Consider the following 13,636-nt stretch of genomic DNA (forward strand, 5'->3'; position numbering starts at 1 on the left):
CTGAGGGAATTCACTATATATTTATACAGAGACTTAACAACACAAAGACAGACGCGAAGCCAAGTGGAACATAAACAAACTAATTATGAATCGAAGTTACCAGGTACATAAACAAAAATATGTCATACACATATTTTTGTTTAGCGTGTCTTAACGATCATGTAATTCTTACATGTACATAGACATATCATGTAATTCTTATTGGGAAGCGTGTCTTAACGATCAGTCCACTGAGGGAATTCACTATATATTTATACAGAGACTTAACAACACAAAGACAGACGCGAAGCCAAGTGGAACATAAACAAACTAATTATGAATCGAAGTTACCAGGTACATAAACAAAAATATGTCATACACATATTTTTGTTTAGCGTGTCTTAACGATCATGTAATTCTTACATGTACATANATATATATCCAGTATTACCTTGCGCATATCTATTTTCAGGCCAATACTAATATACGCTTCTAACTCCATTTGCGCTTCGGTTTTCATATTTTTATATACTTGTCTGCTCCTTTGAAATAACATTTAAGACAAAAAAATATGACTTTTATGCATCACATCAAAAACTGAAATGTATAACCGCCTTCTTCTACTACTCCCTACGAAGCAACGAAGTGGGGGTACTTAGTATTTGCGAGTGAATTTTTTTTTAAAAAGAAAAATCCTAGTTAGGAATATCTTATTAAATCGAATAAAACATGTAGCTAGATTGTTTACTGTATTGATTTACCGGACAAAATATTATTCTTGAGTGACTTTAAGAAATCGATAGAATAATTTTTTTATTGCTTGTGAACAAGAATTTAAAAAAGATTGAAAATTCCGCCAATTAAATTGATTTTGCCAATTCAGTTATACTTACATTTTGTTCTCGACCAAATAATTAGAATTAAGAAATATTAGTTTTGGGGAAAATGTTCTTGCGTGCTTCTCTGAAAAAAAAAACTTTCTAAGATTCTGTAGGAAAAAGAATTCTAAAATAAAATGTTGAAAAACAGTCATAGAAATGACGGAAAGTATCTTATTAATAAATAAGTACTTTTTCCTCTAAACAAAGTTTTATTTCATTCGGTTTCAAATCAAATATGATTTTTTTGTAACCATCCACGATAATAAGACTCAGGCTATAATAATCATCATCTCATATCGCAATAAAACTAATAGTTAAACAAAAGTTCTCCGAATTTTAAGACAAACTCTGGAATAAAATGAAACATTTCAAAGTTCAGGGAATTTTTCAAAAAGTACTTGATTCTTCGTAAAAATGTTTTGAAAGAAAGTTTTAAAATAGTTCAACGAAAAATAATAATACATAATTTCCAAAGAATATATCCTATAAGAAAACAACAAAACTTCTTTAAATGTTCGAGTGCGAGTTTCGAAGTTGACAATAATAAAAAATAAATAAGTTTATTTCACAAACGATTCAATTTTGTGATTTAAATTCGTTTTAAAGAAAAAAACACACTTTTAATTATCTAAATTTTATATTTTGTACCAATTATTGTAAAAAATTCCATACAAATAAGACCAAATTAAAATGCTCAATCGTACTTTAATGATTTGGCGGCATCACTGCTTGACATGTTTATAGCCGAATTATCAAACAAAATTAGCAATTTCTGCCCTTATTTGAACACAATTTTCGACAATAATTATTAGAATTTTAAATTAATTGTGGTGAACGCTTTATGAAGCACCTTAGCTCCTTGAAGCTGGGTATATACTTTAGCTTAGAAATTTTATGATCGTTTGAACTTAGGTTCGAATTCCAGCTCTGACGGAACAATATTTCCTCCCTTCCATCAAAAAATAAGGAGTTTCCACTGTCTTTCACTCCTCATTAGCAAAAAATTAAAATAACTTAGATAACTGAAGATAACCATAAGATAAAAAAAATCATAAGACAAAAAGCAAAGATAATCTAAGATAATTGGTTCAAATGCGCAGGAACAATTGATCCATAATGGTAGGGCGCCCCAAAGAATATATTCCTTCCATATTCTTTAGTACGATGACATTGACAGCCATTGGTTGCTATGAATCTTCAATCCTTATGATTGCTCAACCTCCTTTATCAGCTTGTAACCTTTAGACTAATTTTGTCAATTGGATATTTGAATTTAAAAAATGAACAGGCAAATGAAAATTATAAAGGAATTAATCACGTAACGTCAAAATACAAAGGAAATACGGGAATACAAAGGAAAATTATAAAGGAATTAATCAAGTAACGTCAAAATACAAAGGAAATACGGGAATACAAAGGAAAATTATAAAGGAATTAATCAAGTAACGTCAAAATACAAAGGAAATACGGGAATACAAAGGAAAATTATAAAGGAATTAATCAAGTAACGTCAAAATACAAAGGAAATACGGGAATACAAAGGAAAATTATAAAGGAATTAATCAAGTAACGTCAAAATACAAAGGAAATACGGGAATACAAAGGAAAATTATAAAGGAATTAATCAAGTAACGTCAAAATACAAAGGAAATACGGGAATACAAAGGAAAATTATAAAGGAATTAATCAAGTAACGTCAAAATACAAAGGAAATACGGGAATACAAAGGAAAATTATAAAGGAATTAATCAAGTAACGTCAAAATACAAAGGAAATACGGGAATACAAAGGAAAATTATAAAGGAATTAATCACGTAACGTCAAAAGAAAATGAGAATCTAAGTGTAAACAGCCTGCGCTATTCTTCAGTATGAAATTGTATTGTTGAATTTTATTAATTAATTTGACAAATAAACACAAAACATTAAATATTGTTCTAAATTTTAATTTCCAAAAATCAAACATGCGTCAGCATCATATTATTCGTTACTAAGATAATCACTTTTGATTTAAATTCACTTTTAAAAACTGTTAGGATTACATTTATTGTACTTGATAAGTTCTGTAAAATTTTATATAAAAGATAAATATTTGAATTTTATTTTAATACGTATTAACGCTTTCAATAACTTAAGACATGTAAGTTTGCAGTATGAGAATGGGATACGTGCAAGTGACGTAGTGTGGGTATCTCGATCCTGATTGGTCGATGAAACGTGGCATTTGTTTAAAATAGCAACTGTTCTTTCTATTCTATTCCGAGTGAGAAAAGCCCGTCAGGTATCAATTCTCTTAAGTGACACATTCTATATTCTTATACAAAGATTCTTTCACAAAGATTTCAATTATTTCACTATACATTTTTTACCTAATACAAAGACAGACATGAAGCCTTGTAGAACATAAACAAACTAATTATGCATAGAAGTTGGCAGGCTCACAAAACGTAGTAAAAAATACTGACGAGAAAGAATTATATTTTAATAAATTTGATATATTTTTAATTCGATGCATACGGCGCTGTATTTAATTAACATCGCGTTAATTAACAACATAACTTATGTGGAGAAACTTAGGTCAATTTTTACGCGCCATTTTGTTTAAAAACGATCAGTTGGCGCTGACGTCATAGACGTATGAGAACACGTGATATTCTTCTTCTTGAAGTGCAAGTAAGCAATTGTCGAAATGTGTGGCAATTTTTGTTTGTGTATGAACATATTGCAGATGCAATAATATTAGACTGTCTTCGACAAATTTATTACAGAATTATTGAACGTTAAGAGATGCTAATTACTAGGAAAATCTGTAGTTTTCAGTTGACATTTAAGTGTCTAAAGAAATAAAAACACTTTTACGAATTAAAACTGAGAAAATGAGATAGAAGAAAGAGACAGGCAATAACGTTTTCTTTCAGTTTGGGTTACCTAATGATAACTTTAATTAACTGATTTTACATAAATAACTTTGCTCCGAGTAACTTCTTGATCATTACGCTGAAAGAATAAAAAATTCTTAAATCTAAAGGATGTTCTCATTTTCATGAGACATTATTTAACGGCCTTTGTTTTTAATTTTAATTAGGTTAGTTATTCTCTCTGACGAAATTCATCGGAAGTGATTTCATCAAGTTTATTATATAAAATTTTTCTTGGCTGTTGAATACAATTATTATTAATTATAAGTTCAGTTTTTAATTAATATTTTATATTATTAATTAATATTTAGTTTTGAATTTTTTTCGATCAATTGATATCAATAAAGTAAGATTTTTTTTTCCTTCTGAAATTTAAATACACGTGCGTTATTTTAATATGAAATTTCCTCCTTATGTAAAACACGAGTAGATTACGGGATATATAATTTGCAAATTTGTACTTTGTGCTTAGAAACTTAAAAAAAAAAAAAATTTAAAAAGAAAGGAAAAGCAAGTAAACAAAATGAGTCATAAAAAAACTAAAATTAAAATATGCGGGTTTTTAAAGAGGCTAAAATGAGAAAAACAAAACTTCTGTCGACATGAACTATGTAATGTAGAAATACACGCTTGAAATTTTTTCTGTACATCGCGCGCAAAAAAAGAATAAAAACGGATTACCTTTTGATTTAATAATCGGATCTTCATGTTCTCGGACTAAAGCTTAATGGTTCGAGGGGATGACCTCAAATACGTTAATTAATTAGTTCAGATGATATTTAAGTTACGAAATCAGACATAAAATCATACTTTTCCTGAATAAATATATCTTTTCTTCAACGAATCAGAACTTCTCACCCCCGAAATATCGAATTGCAGCTGCAATCTAGGAAATGGTTTGGTCAGGAGAGCGATCCAAAGTTTGGACCTCTTAATGTTAATTTTACTTTTTGCGTATTTCGCCATATTTCCAGAACTTTTTAAACGAATTAAAAAATTATCGCACACAATTATAAAATTCGTTATCCAAATATAATACCGTGCAAAAATAAATTTAACTAAATATTTATCATTTTTATTATTTTATTTAACAATAGTCGAACAAATTTTGAAATGTAAGGTGCAAATGTTTTTACATCATTTTAAAGTATGTAATTTTACATAGCAAAATTCAGAAATTGAGCGAAATCGGTTGAATGAGTCATGAGAAATCGAATTTTAATCATACAGCTTCTTGAATAACTTTCGTCTAATGATTGAATTTTGGCAAACTACGGGCCAATCTGAATGGTTCAGAAGTGTTGGCTCCAATCATGTTTATTTATAAAAGCCAACTGTTAATTAAGTTAATGAATTAGACACAAAAACGTACTTTCTCTGAATTAACATGCCTTTTCTCCTGGCGGATTTGGATTCTTGACTATAAAAAATGGGGGTCGGCGAAAATTCCAAAATACGGTTCTATTTATTCAGGAGAGAAGTCCGAAGTCTGGACCCCTTAATCATTCATTTTTTGCGTATTTCCCTATATCTTGACAAATTTATTAGTGACACGAAAAATTTTGTACACACCTATAAACTTTTCTTATAAAAAGATAATTCGATTTAAAAAATTATTTTTCTATTATTTTATTTATTAATGGTCGAAAATATTTGAATAGAAAGATATTTAAATTTTTGAATCATCTTAAACTATTTAATTTTAAAATAAAATAAAATTCCATCTTTGAAAACAAAACGGTCGCATAGTTTTTGAGAAATAAAAATGCGGTTTTTTGTTGAAATGCTATACAACAAGAACTATTCAAACGATTTCGTTCAAATTATGGATTTTGTCATTTAAAATTAATTAGTTTAAGACAATGTGAAAATTCGTATAAAAACAATTCGAAATTTTTGACCCCAATTTTAAATAATGAAATATAAATAATAAGTAATTATCAAGCATTATTATGCATCATTTTAAGGTATGAAGGCACCCTTTAAACAAAGTAAAAACAAGAGACTTTTCCAAAAATCTAAGGTGGCCTTACCTTAAAAAAGTCTGAATTTCTTAAAATTAAGATGTATAATTATCAAGATATACAAAATTAAAATAGTACATTTGGAAATAAATTCCTTATTTAGTAATGAAAGTCAATTACAAATATATCAGCCAGTATATCAACACAGAGTTCGTGAGTTCGAACCCCTCCGGCAGAAGTCTCTCCATGTAGAAAAATGGTGACTGGTGCACAATAAATCTGTCGGGCCACAAAGTCCTCTGTGTTCTCAAGGCAAAATACCTCTGGGGGTATTGAATTGGAGATTGATCGTTCTCTGGTTCAGTTCAAAATTATCTGAGGATGAATGAAAAGATGTATGAATGGGCCTGCCCTACAAACGGGCTGTGACGTGTGGGTGAAGTCATAATCATGGCCATAGATGGAGCCATTGAAAAAACAAGAAACACACCCTCTGAACTTGGTTTCATCAAGAAGGCTTGCTGGATTGGCAAGTAGCATTCGAAACAACAAATATATATTTTTTGACTTTAAAAGTAGAGATTAAATATTACATTCACATTACGTTTCTATTGCACAGAATAAATTTTCTTTTTCTGAGTTTAGATGTTGATACCGTCATGTATAGATAATGGCTTTCTTAAGTATAATGAAGTACATTCGTATTCTTTTCTGTTCTCTTAAAGGAGTGCGGATTTACTCTGTCCAATATTAGGTAGAGTTTACGCTATTTAAATGGAAAATCTGTTTTTGAAACAACAAAGAGCACATTAAGAAATGGAAATTAAATCCCTGAAACTAATTTTTTTGTTGAAGTTGTTCATGAGCTACGTGAGAATTTTCTTCTTCTCCCATCTTATATTAGAAAAACTGCTTTGGAAAGTGATTTGAGTACGAGATTACTTCTTAATAAACTGAATGGAATTATTTTAGATAAAAAACTCAGAAAAGAACATTTCGCGTACTCTAGAATGGGGATTTATATTTTTTTTACTAACATGCCACTTTATCAGTAGTATTTTTTTGCAAAGAGAATGTTTTTAAATTGGATAACCGTATTTTACCTGCAGCATAAGTGAACATTGGCCAATGTAACAAAAAACCAAATTCAAATTAAAAAAAAAAAGCAAGTGTAATAAAGAAAAGCAAAAAAATTTTTTAGAACATTTTTCGGAGTAGAATAAAAAATAATAAAAGGTCCAAAAGCTTGTTGTCTTATTCAAATATAATAAAAATTTAGATGAGTTTTAAGTCAAAGTGATAAAAAAACATGCAATAATTTCACATTCATTTCTTTCTTCGCCTGCAATGATTTCCTCATTACGCACGTATACTTATTTTCGCGAAGTTACTAATGCATGCCTCGCTAAACATTCACCATCACGCCAAATGCGATAAAATTTTCAATTTGGCGAATAAAATTGAGTTTTTTTCCACTTGAAAGAATTTAAAATTACTTCAAAATGAATTTTTCTAAACAAATCAGTGTTTCTTATTTGATTAGAGTAATTTTTGGTAGATGCTTCGCATAACCAATTAGAATCGGGTCCAAATAGTATAAGCCCCCGTAAAATAGTTTTCTACTAGAAAAAATGAATAATAAATTTTTTTTAAGATTTGCTTTTAGAAAAATCTTTGCTATTTGGCTAATTTACTGCTTAATAATTTTAAATCCTTAGCGCGGGCCCTGCATACAATAGATTTATTTCAAAACATTCATTAATCTTTTATCCTAATAGCCATGATTATACCTTTCAATACTGAAATAAAATAATTTTTATCTTATGTGATTCATTTTAAATTGCTAGAGTACGCTTATAAAGATATTGCTAGTTTTTATAATTATCTAAAAAATTGCCGTTATCAAAACTCAAACAAAGTATCATTTTTTACAATAGAAATTGAATTTAGTTTATTATAATTTGCATGAGCCAGAGTTTACATATTTATTTATAGATTGGTATAGTGTGTAGAGTTCGCATGTTACTCCGTTTGGGCCAGTTTCTATTCCCCGTGCTAAAAATTGGGAGTCTGATCAGATTGCACTGTTCCCTCCCGATCCTGTCTTATAGTTGTTCTAAATCCACATTAATGAAATGTCTCTCGCTGTTTCACGCAAACCAGAAAAGTTCACGAAAGGTTGGGAAGTATGGTGCGGAGAACGGGCATAACTATCACCACCCGTTTTAGGAGCTAAATTGTGGTAGTCATCAGATGCGGCAGTATTGTCGTTGATTCATGATGACGGTTGAATTCCGTGCCTTTGATACTTGTTCTTTTGTATAATTTAAGTATCATGTAAACAATTAAATCAAATCAAAGAATTTGTGGCACCGAGAAAATTTGATACTATTAGCCTGACGATAAAGCGCGATTCGTTTCCTTTGGCGCTAATTTACGTCACCGCTCTCGTTTTCGCGTTGTGGGAACAGAATACAATTCAAAAATGAATCTTCGGAATTCTTTGTGGATAGCGAATGTTCAATCTCCAGTGTACCTTTTGACATTTATTTAACTCGCTTCAGAGTAGAGAGCAAAAATGCCACTGATAATGGTGATTAGGTCCACATTTACCTATATCTTAGGAATGGCCATTGTAAGACAAAATCATAAAACTAAGATTTAGTTAGGGTAAACTAACCAGTGAAGGAACACTTAAGCTTCGCTTGCCTTTTAAAAAATCATATTAATTTCAAAATTCGTAATTTCAGTTAAATGACAGTGTCAACATATTTGTTACTAATTGCAAATTATGCAAAAAAATTGTAGAGAACTTACATAATATTGTTTTAAAGTTTTGGAGGTTCAAATAACAAGTAGTAAGAAGACCCAGTGAAGGAACAGCTCTTACCAGTGAAGGAACACAAAATTGCCCAGTGAAGGAACACTTAATTTTGGTTATTTTTTAATGCTCTTTATGAATTTTTTAGCCATACAAATACAGTCGGACATCTATTTAACGAACTTCCATTCTACGAATTTCCCTATTTTACGAATTTTTTCGAGGAACCAAGAGCATTTTGGAAATTTTTTTGTAAAATAACTTCCATATAGCGAAGTGAATTTTCTATTTAACGAACTTTTCATTGAGATCCAATTTCCCTATTTTCCAAAATATTTCTTAACATTTTAAACTTGTTAAAGCAATTTATGGGGGAAATGACATTAAATTAATTTTCGAAGCCACTGCTTTATGAAATGTATTACTGTTTTGTCTAAAAATTATCTTAGAGAAAGCAGTAAATTCATTTCCCTTTTCGTTTGCACTTCAAACGAAAAACTCACTTCAAATTAACGGATTTCATCCGTAGCAATTTAACTTAACGCAAGTTTTAATGTATGCTTAAAATTACTTTTATAAGAAATGCAACTATATTTTTATACATAAATTTTGACTTTTTTTAGTTGAAAATGTATATAGCATGATAGTGTAACACTGGATAATGTTTTGCTCTATTCTTGCTTTCCATACAGATTTCTTTTATGGTTAAGATTTATATGATAAATAGTAGATACTAGTTTACAAGATAAAAGTGTATCAATTGCTATTTTAATTATGTCTAGTGTTTAAGAATTTAAAATCTGTTTTGTGTTGTTTAAGTATTTTAAGAGGTGATTTTCTATTTAACGAATTTTCCATATAACGAGTTTATTATTGGTATTAAGTGATTTTGTTAAATAGAGGTCCGACTAAAAACAAGACTATTTGTGAAATTATAAGATACAAGTACTTGTAAAATGCTAACTTTTTTCTGTAATCATGAACTAGAAATTAAAGTGATGTTAAATACAAAACAAATAAAAAAAATCATTATTTCTTATAATTTGACAGTCAAATCTAAATCATTGTGTCATCCGATGCTGTTTATTATCATTATTATTTTATCACCTTTTTGTTTACTCTTTTTCCTCTTATTTCTTGAAGCTTTTTTTTCTTTTTAAAGTATTTTTTCTTTCTTTTTCTTTTCCATGTTCTCTTGTTTTAATGTTTTTTAGATCTTTCACCCTCTTGAAATTTTTGCCATTTCTCTGAAGTTAGTGCAAAAGGTAATTTATTCGCTTTTCTTCTTATTTGACCTTTCTTTTTATCATCAATATTTGGCCAATGTAAATGGCTCTTCCAAACTTCTTCTGATTTTTCAGCACCATTTCTAGAATGCCTTTCTCGAAAATAGACGGGGGAAAGGTGTCTTGAAGTTTGAGGCAAATCCATCTCTTGTTGACTTATATCTAGAGGATCTTTAGAAGTACTGATTTTACTTACAGAATCATTTCTTTTTTTCAACTAAGAGAATCAGCATGAGGACTCGTTTCAAATTCGATATCTAATATGCATTCATTATCAATACTAGCTTCAGTTCCTAAGTTTGACTTAACCAAGTGGTCTTCTTTTAATACGTGCTTCTTCCATATTGAAAAAAGTACAGGCTCTTGGACATTTTCGATATTAGACTCTTCCGTCAATGCTGTGTTAAAAATTTACAACATATCTTGAGGGATTTCCCTCTCAAGCTTCTGAAGAAATTGAGTATCGTTTCTGTTTAACTTTGTTTTTTGTTAAGGAACTTACTTCTAAATTCTAACATTGTAAAGTAGTTTCTATAAATTATATAATCACGTTGCTATCCTATAATGATAGCTTATTGGAGTTCTTGGTGCAAAAGCCAGCGAAAAAATGTTCTATTAAAATTTTTATTATTATACTTAATTAGTTTTCGATTTGTAAACATAGTTTATTAAGTTGCCTAACATTTGATGTAACTACACACCCCGTTAATAAATATAAATTATAATTTTTTCATAAATTAAGCTATTAAATTAACATTTTGAACTGAAATTATTTTAGGTATTATTCATACAATTTTTAACAAAATTTCGGTTGTCCTCTATATAGCAGAATTACTTATCCTAGAGTCATGTAAAATCATATATCACACATTACTGTTCATTCACTGGAAGTATTCCCAGTGTAGGAATATGCCTGTTTCTTCACTGGTTAGAAGCTGTTTTTTGTCTTTTAAACAGAATTTTGATGTATAATATGACTAAAAGTACAAGAAAATTAAAAAATTTCCTTTTTTTTCATTAACTGGGAGAAAAACCCAGTAAAGGAACACTTGTTCCTTCACTGGTTTTTCATCGTTTGGTGATCCAGTGAATAAACACCCCCTTATCTCAGTACTTAATTATGCTATGGTGCTTTAAAAAAAATAAAACGTAACTTCAATAACTATATTTTGAATTCTCTTTTTCACAGTGAGAAAAATAAGACTACTACATGCAATTAATTCCACTTCAAACATATAAGTACAAACACTCACCTTATAATTTTTTCAACGAAACAAGGTGTTGCAGAGATAATAACAAATTCAAAATTTTTTTCAGAGAAATATATTTGACCAGGTAATCCAAAATATTGCTAGATGACTTCCTATTGTTTGGCAGTAAGCTATTGTTACCAATCAATCTAAAGAAAAACTTTCAAATTCTTATTTTTAATCAATATATATGAAATGTTCCTTCACTGGGTAGTGTTCCTTCACTGGTTGGTTTACCCTACTATAAAACTAAGGTATGAATCTAACTTTTAATTTTTACTTTAAATAAAAGAATATTTACAATATCAAAATTGAGGGTGGTAAAAAAACTTAATATGTTGTTATTGGTGGTCAAAAAGTGGACAAACGAGTTCAGTTTTAATTTCTGATTTTCCAATTTTTATATTTAGGATTATGGCAGAAATAAGGTTGATTAAGAAATCAAAAAGTTCCAATTTATGGTTAGGAAGTTCTAAAAAAAACTAAAATCTGATTTTTGTTGTTGATTTAGTGTAAAATTTAGCTCTGAAACCTATTTTTAGGATTGTGGATAAAATAAAGGTGTAAAATATCTAATTTTATTTGTGCTCAATAAATGTAATATGAAATATGATTCTTTTTTTTTTTTGATTTAGTTTTTGATTTTTGAAATTTTTCAATTTTTCAATTCAATTTTTCAATTTAGAAGTACGCAAAGTAATTAAAGTAAGTACCAAAAGTAAAGTACCAAACTTTATTTTTAGGACAATGGCTAAAATAGAAAAGGTAAAAAAAAAAAGAAAGAAAAAACTGAAAGGGGATCATTTGTGGTCACAAGTCGAATACACTATAAAAACTAGTTTTCTTTTTTGATTTGATGTAGAAACGCGAAATTATTTCAAGGATTGCGTTCAAAATAAAAGTGGTAAAAAAAGTTGTTTTTAAAAAGTGGTGACCTGATAGCAGTTTAAATGTTTCAATTTCCTTATTTTTGGAAGCTAACTATACGCTAATTAACGTTCTACCGCTAAACTTTAAGAATAGCAAAACTGTGATGGTTAAACTGAAATTTTTCGACGCAGATTTAAACTATAATTGGGTAACTACCCTTTAAACTAAATAATTATTTTATTTAATTTTTTTTACTCAGAAGTGTTCTGTTACTACCTATTCTGTTAATACCGACGTTTCATTTCAGAAAATGCTTGAAACTTTACTCGAAATCATTCAAAGTCATAACAGAATTTCATTTAGTTAAATATAAAACCAATAATTATGCTTTCATTAGGGTTAATGAGAGTAAAAAATTCTTCAAGTTAATAAGCATTCCTAATTTCTTTTGGAACATAATTTCCTTTTATTTCTTCTAATTTGCACGCATCTAATTAGAAGAAAAAACTTTTAATGACTGAAGAAGAACATCATAACAGATTTTTAAAAGCCTTTCAAAGAAAAAAGAAAATAATGAAATGTAACATTACGTTTAAAAATATAATACATTTTGAATTATTTCTTTTATAAAATTAGTACGGGAGAGTTAGGCAAAATGTTTGTTATGATATGTGCCTTTGAAATGCATTGATGAAAACTATTGAGAGGACAAATGTTTTTTTTCCAATATAAAAGTTAAAGTAAATAAAAAACCTGGCCAAACTATCCTCCGATATAAAACCTATATACGGGAAAGCAAAAATGGGAACAACGTGTATCCTAAAAACCCTAAATAAAGAAACTGGTCACTTGTCCAGCGTAGCAGCCGACCGATACCCTATCAGTCAGAGAAAAACCTGTTTAATAGAGTGTATGAGCACCTCTAACAGTTGCACATTTCTCGAATCGGAGTTTTATACTGTTTATAAAGGCGATCGATGTTCGTTGGAGCTGGTCTTCAAGTTGCAATAGAGCGTCTAAAGGTATCCTATACATGTTCGATGGGATCAAGGTCAGGGGACATCGCAGGCTACTCCAATCGTGGAATATCTTCCGACTGGAGGCATTTGTTCACCGAATGAGCTATGTGGTGGACGGGCATTATCGTCCATAAAAATGAAATTTAGTTTTTATGCCCCGCGGAAAAGTTTCAGATAGGATGCAATGATTTCGTCCCTTTACCGCTGACCTGTCAGAGTACCTCTATCAAATACATGAATGATGGTATGTTCGTCTGTCACAATGCCTGCCTATAACATCAGACCATAATGATCCTTTTTTAAAGAGTTAGAGGACCAACACCGACTCCCGGGTTCTCTCCATATGAGAACACGCCCCGAGTCTCATCACGGAATAGAACCCTCCCCCATTCATCCTCTGTCTAAGATAGGTGTTCTCGGCATCATGCTAGATGGATCTTTTTGTGGTTCAGAATGAAAGGGATTCAGACTACAAGGTGGCTGGCATACAGACCACCTGAAGGAAGTCTCTGGGCGATTGTTATCAGTGAAATGGATATTCCTTTTGCATTATACAGGTTGCGTGACAGTTGTGTCGCTGTCTCGGAGTTATACCATCTGATTGATCCGTCTCAAGTTTTGCAACTATCAGTCATCTTGTGGTATCCTT

The sequence above is a fragment of the Parasteatoda tepidariorum genome, chromosome 3 (assembly GCF_043381705.1).
Source record: "Parasteatoda tepidariorum isolate YZ-2023 chromosome 3, CAS_Ptep_4.0, whole genome shotgun sequence".
In the NCBI taxonomy this organism is placed as follows: domain Eukaryota; kingdom Metazoa; phylum Arthropoda; class Arachnida; order Araneae; family Theridiidae; genus Parasteatoda; species Parasteatoda tepidariorum.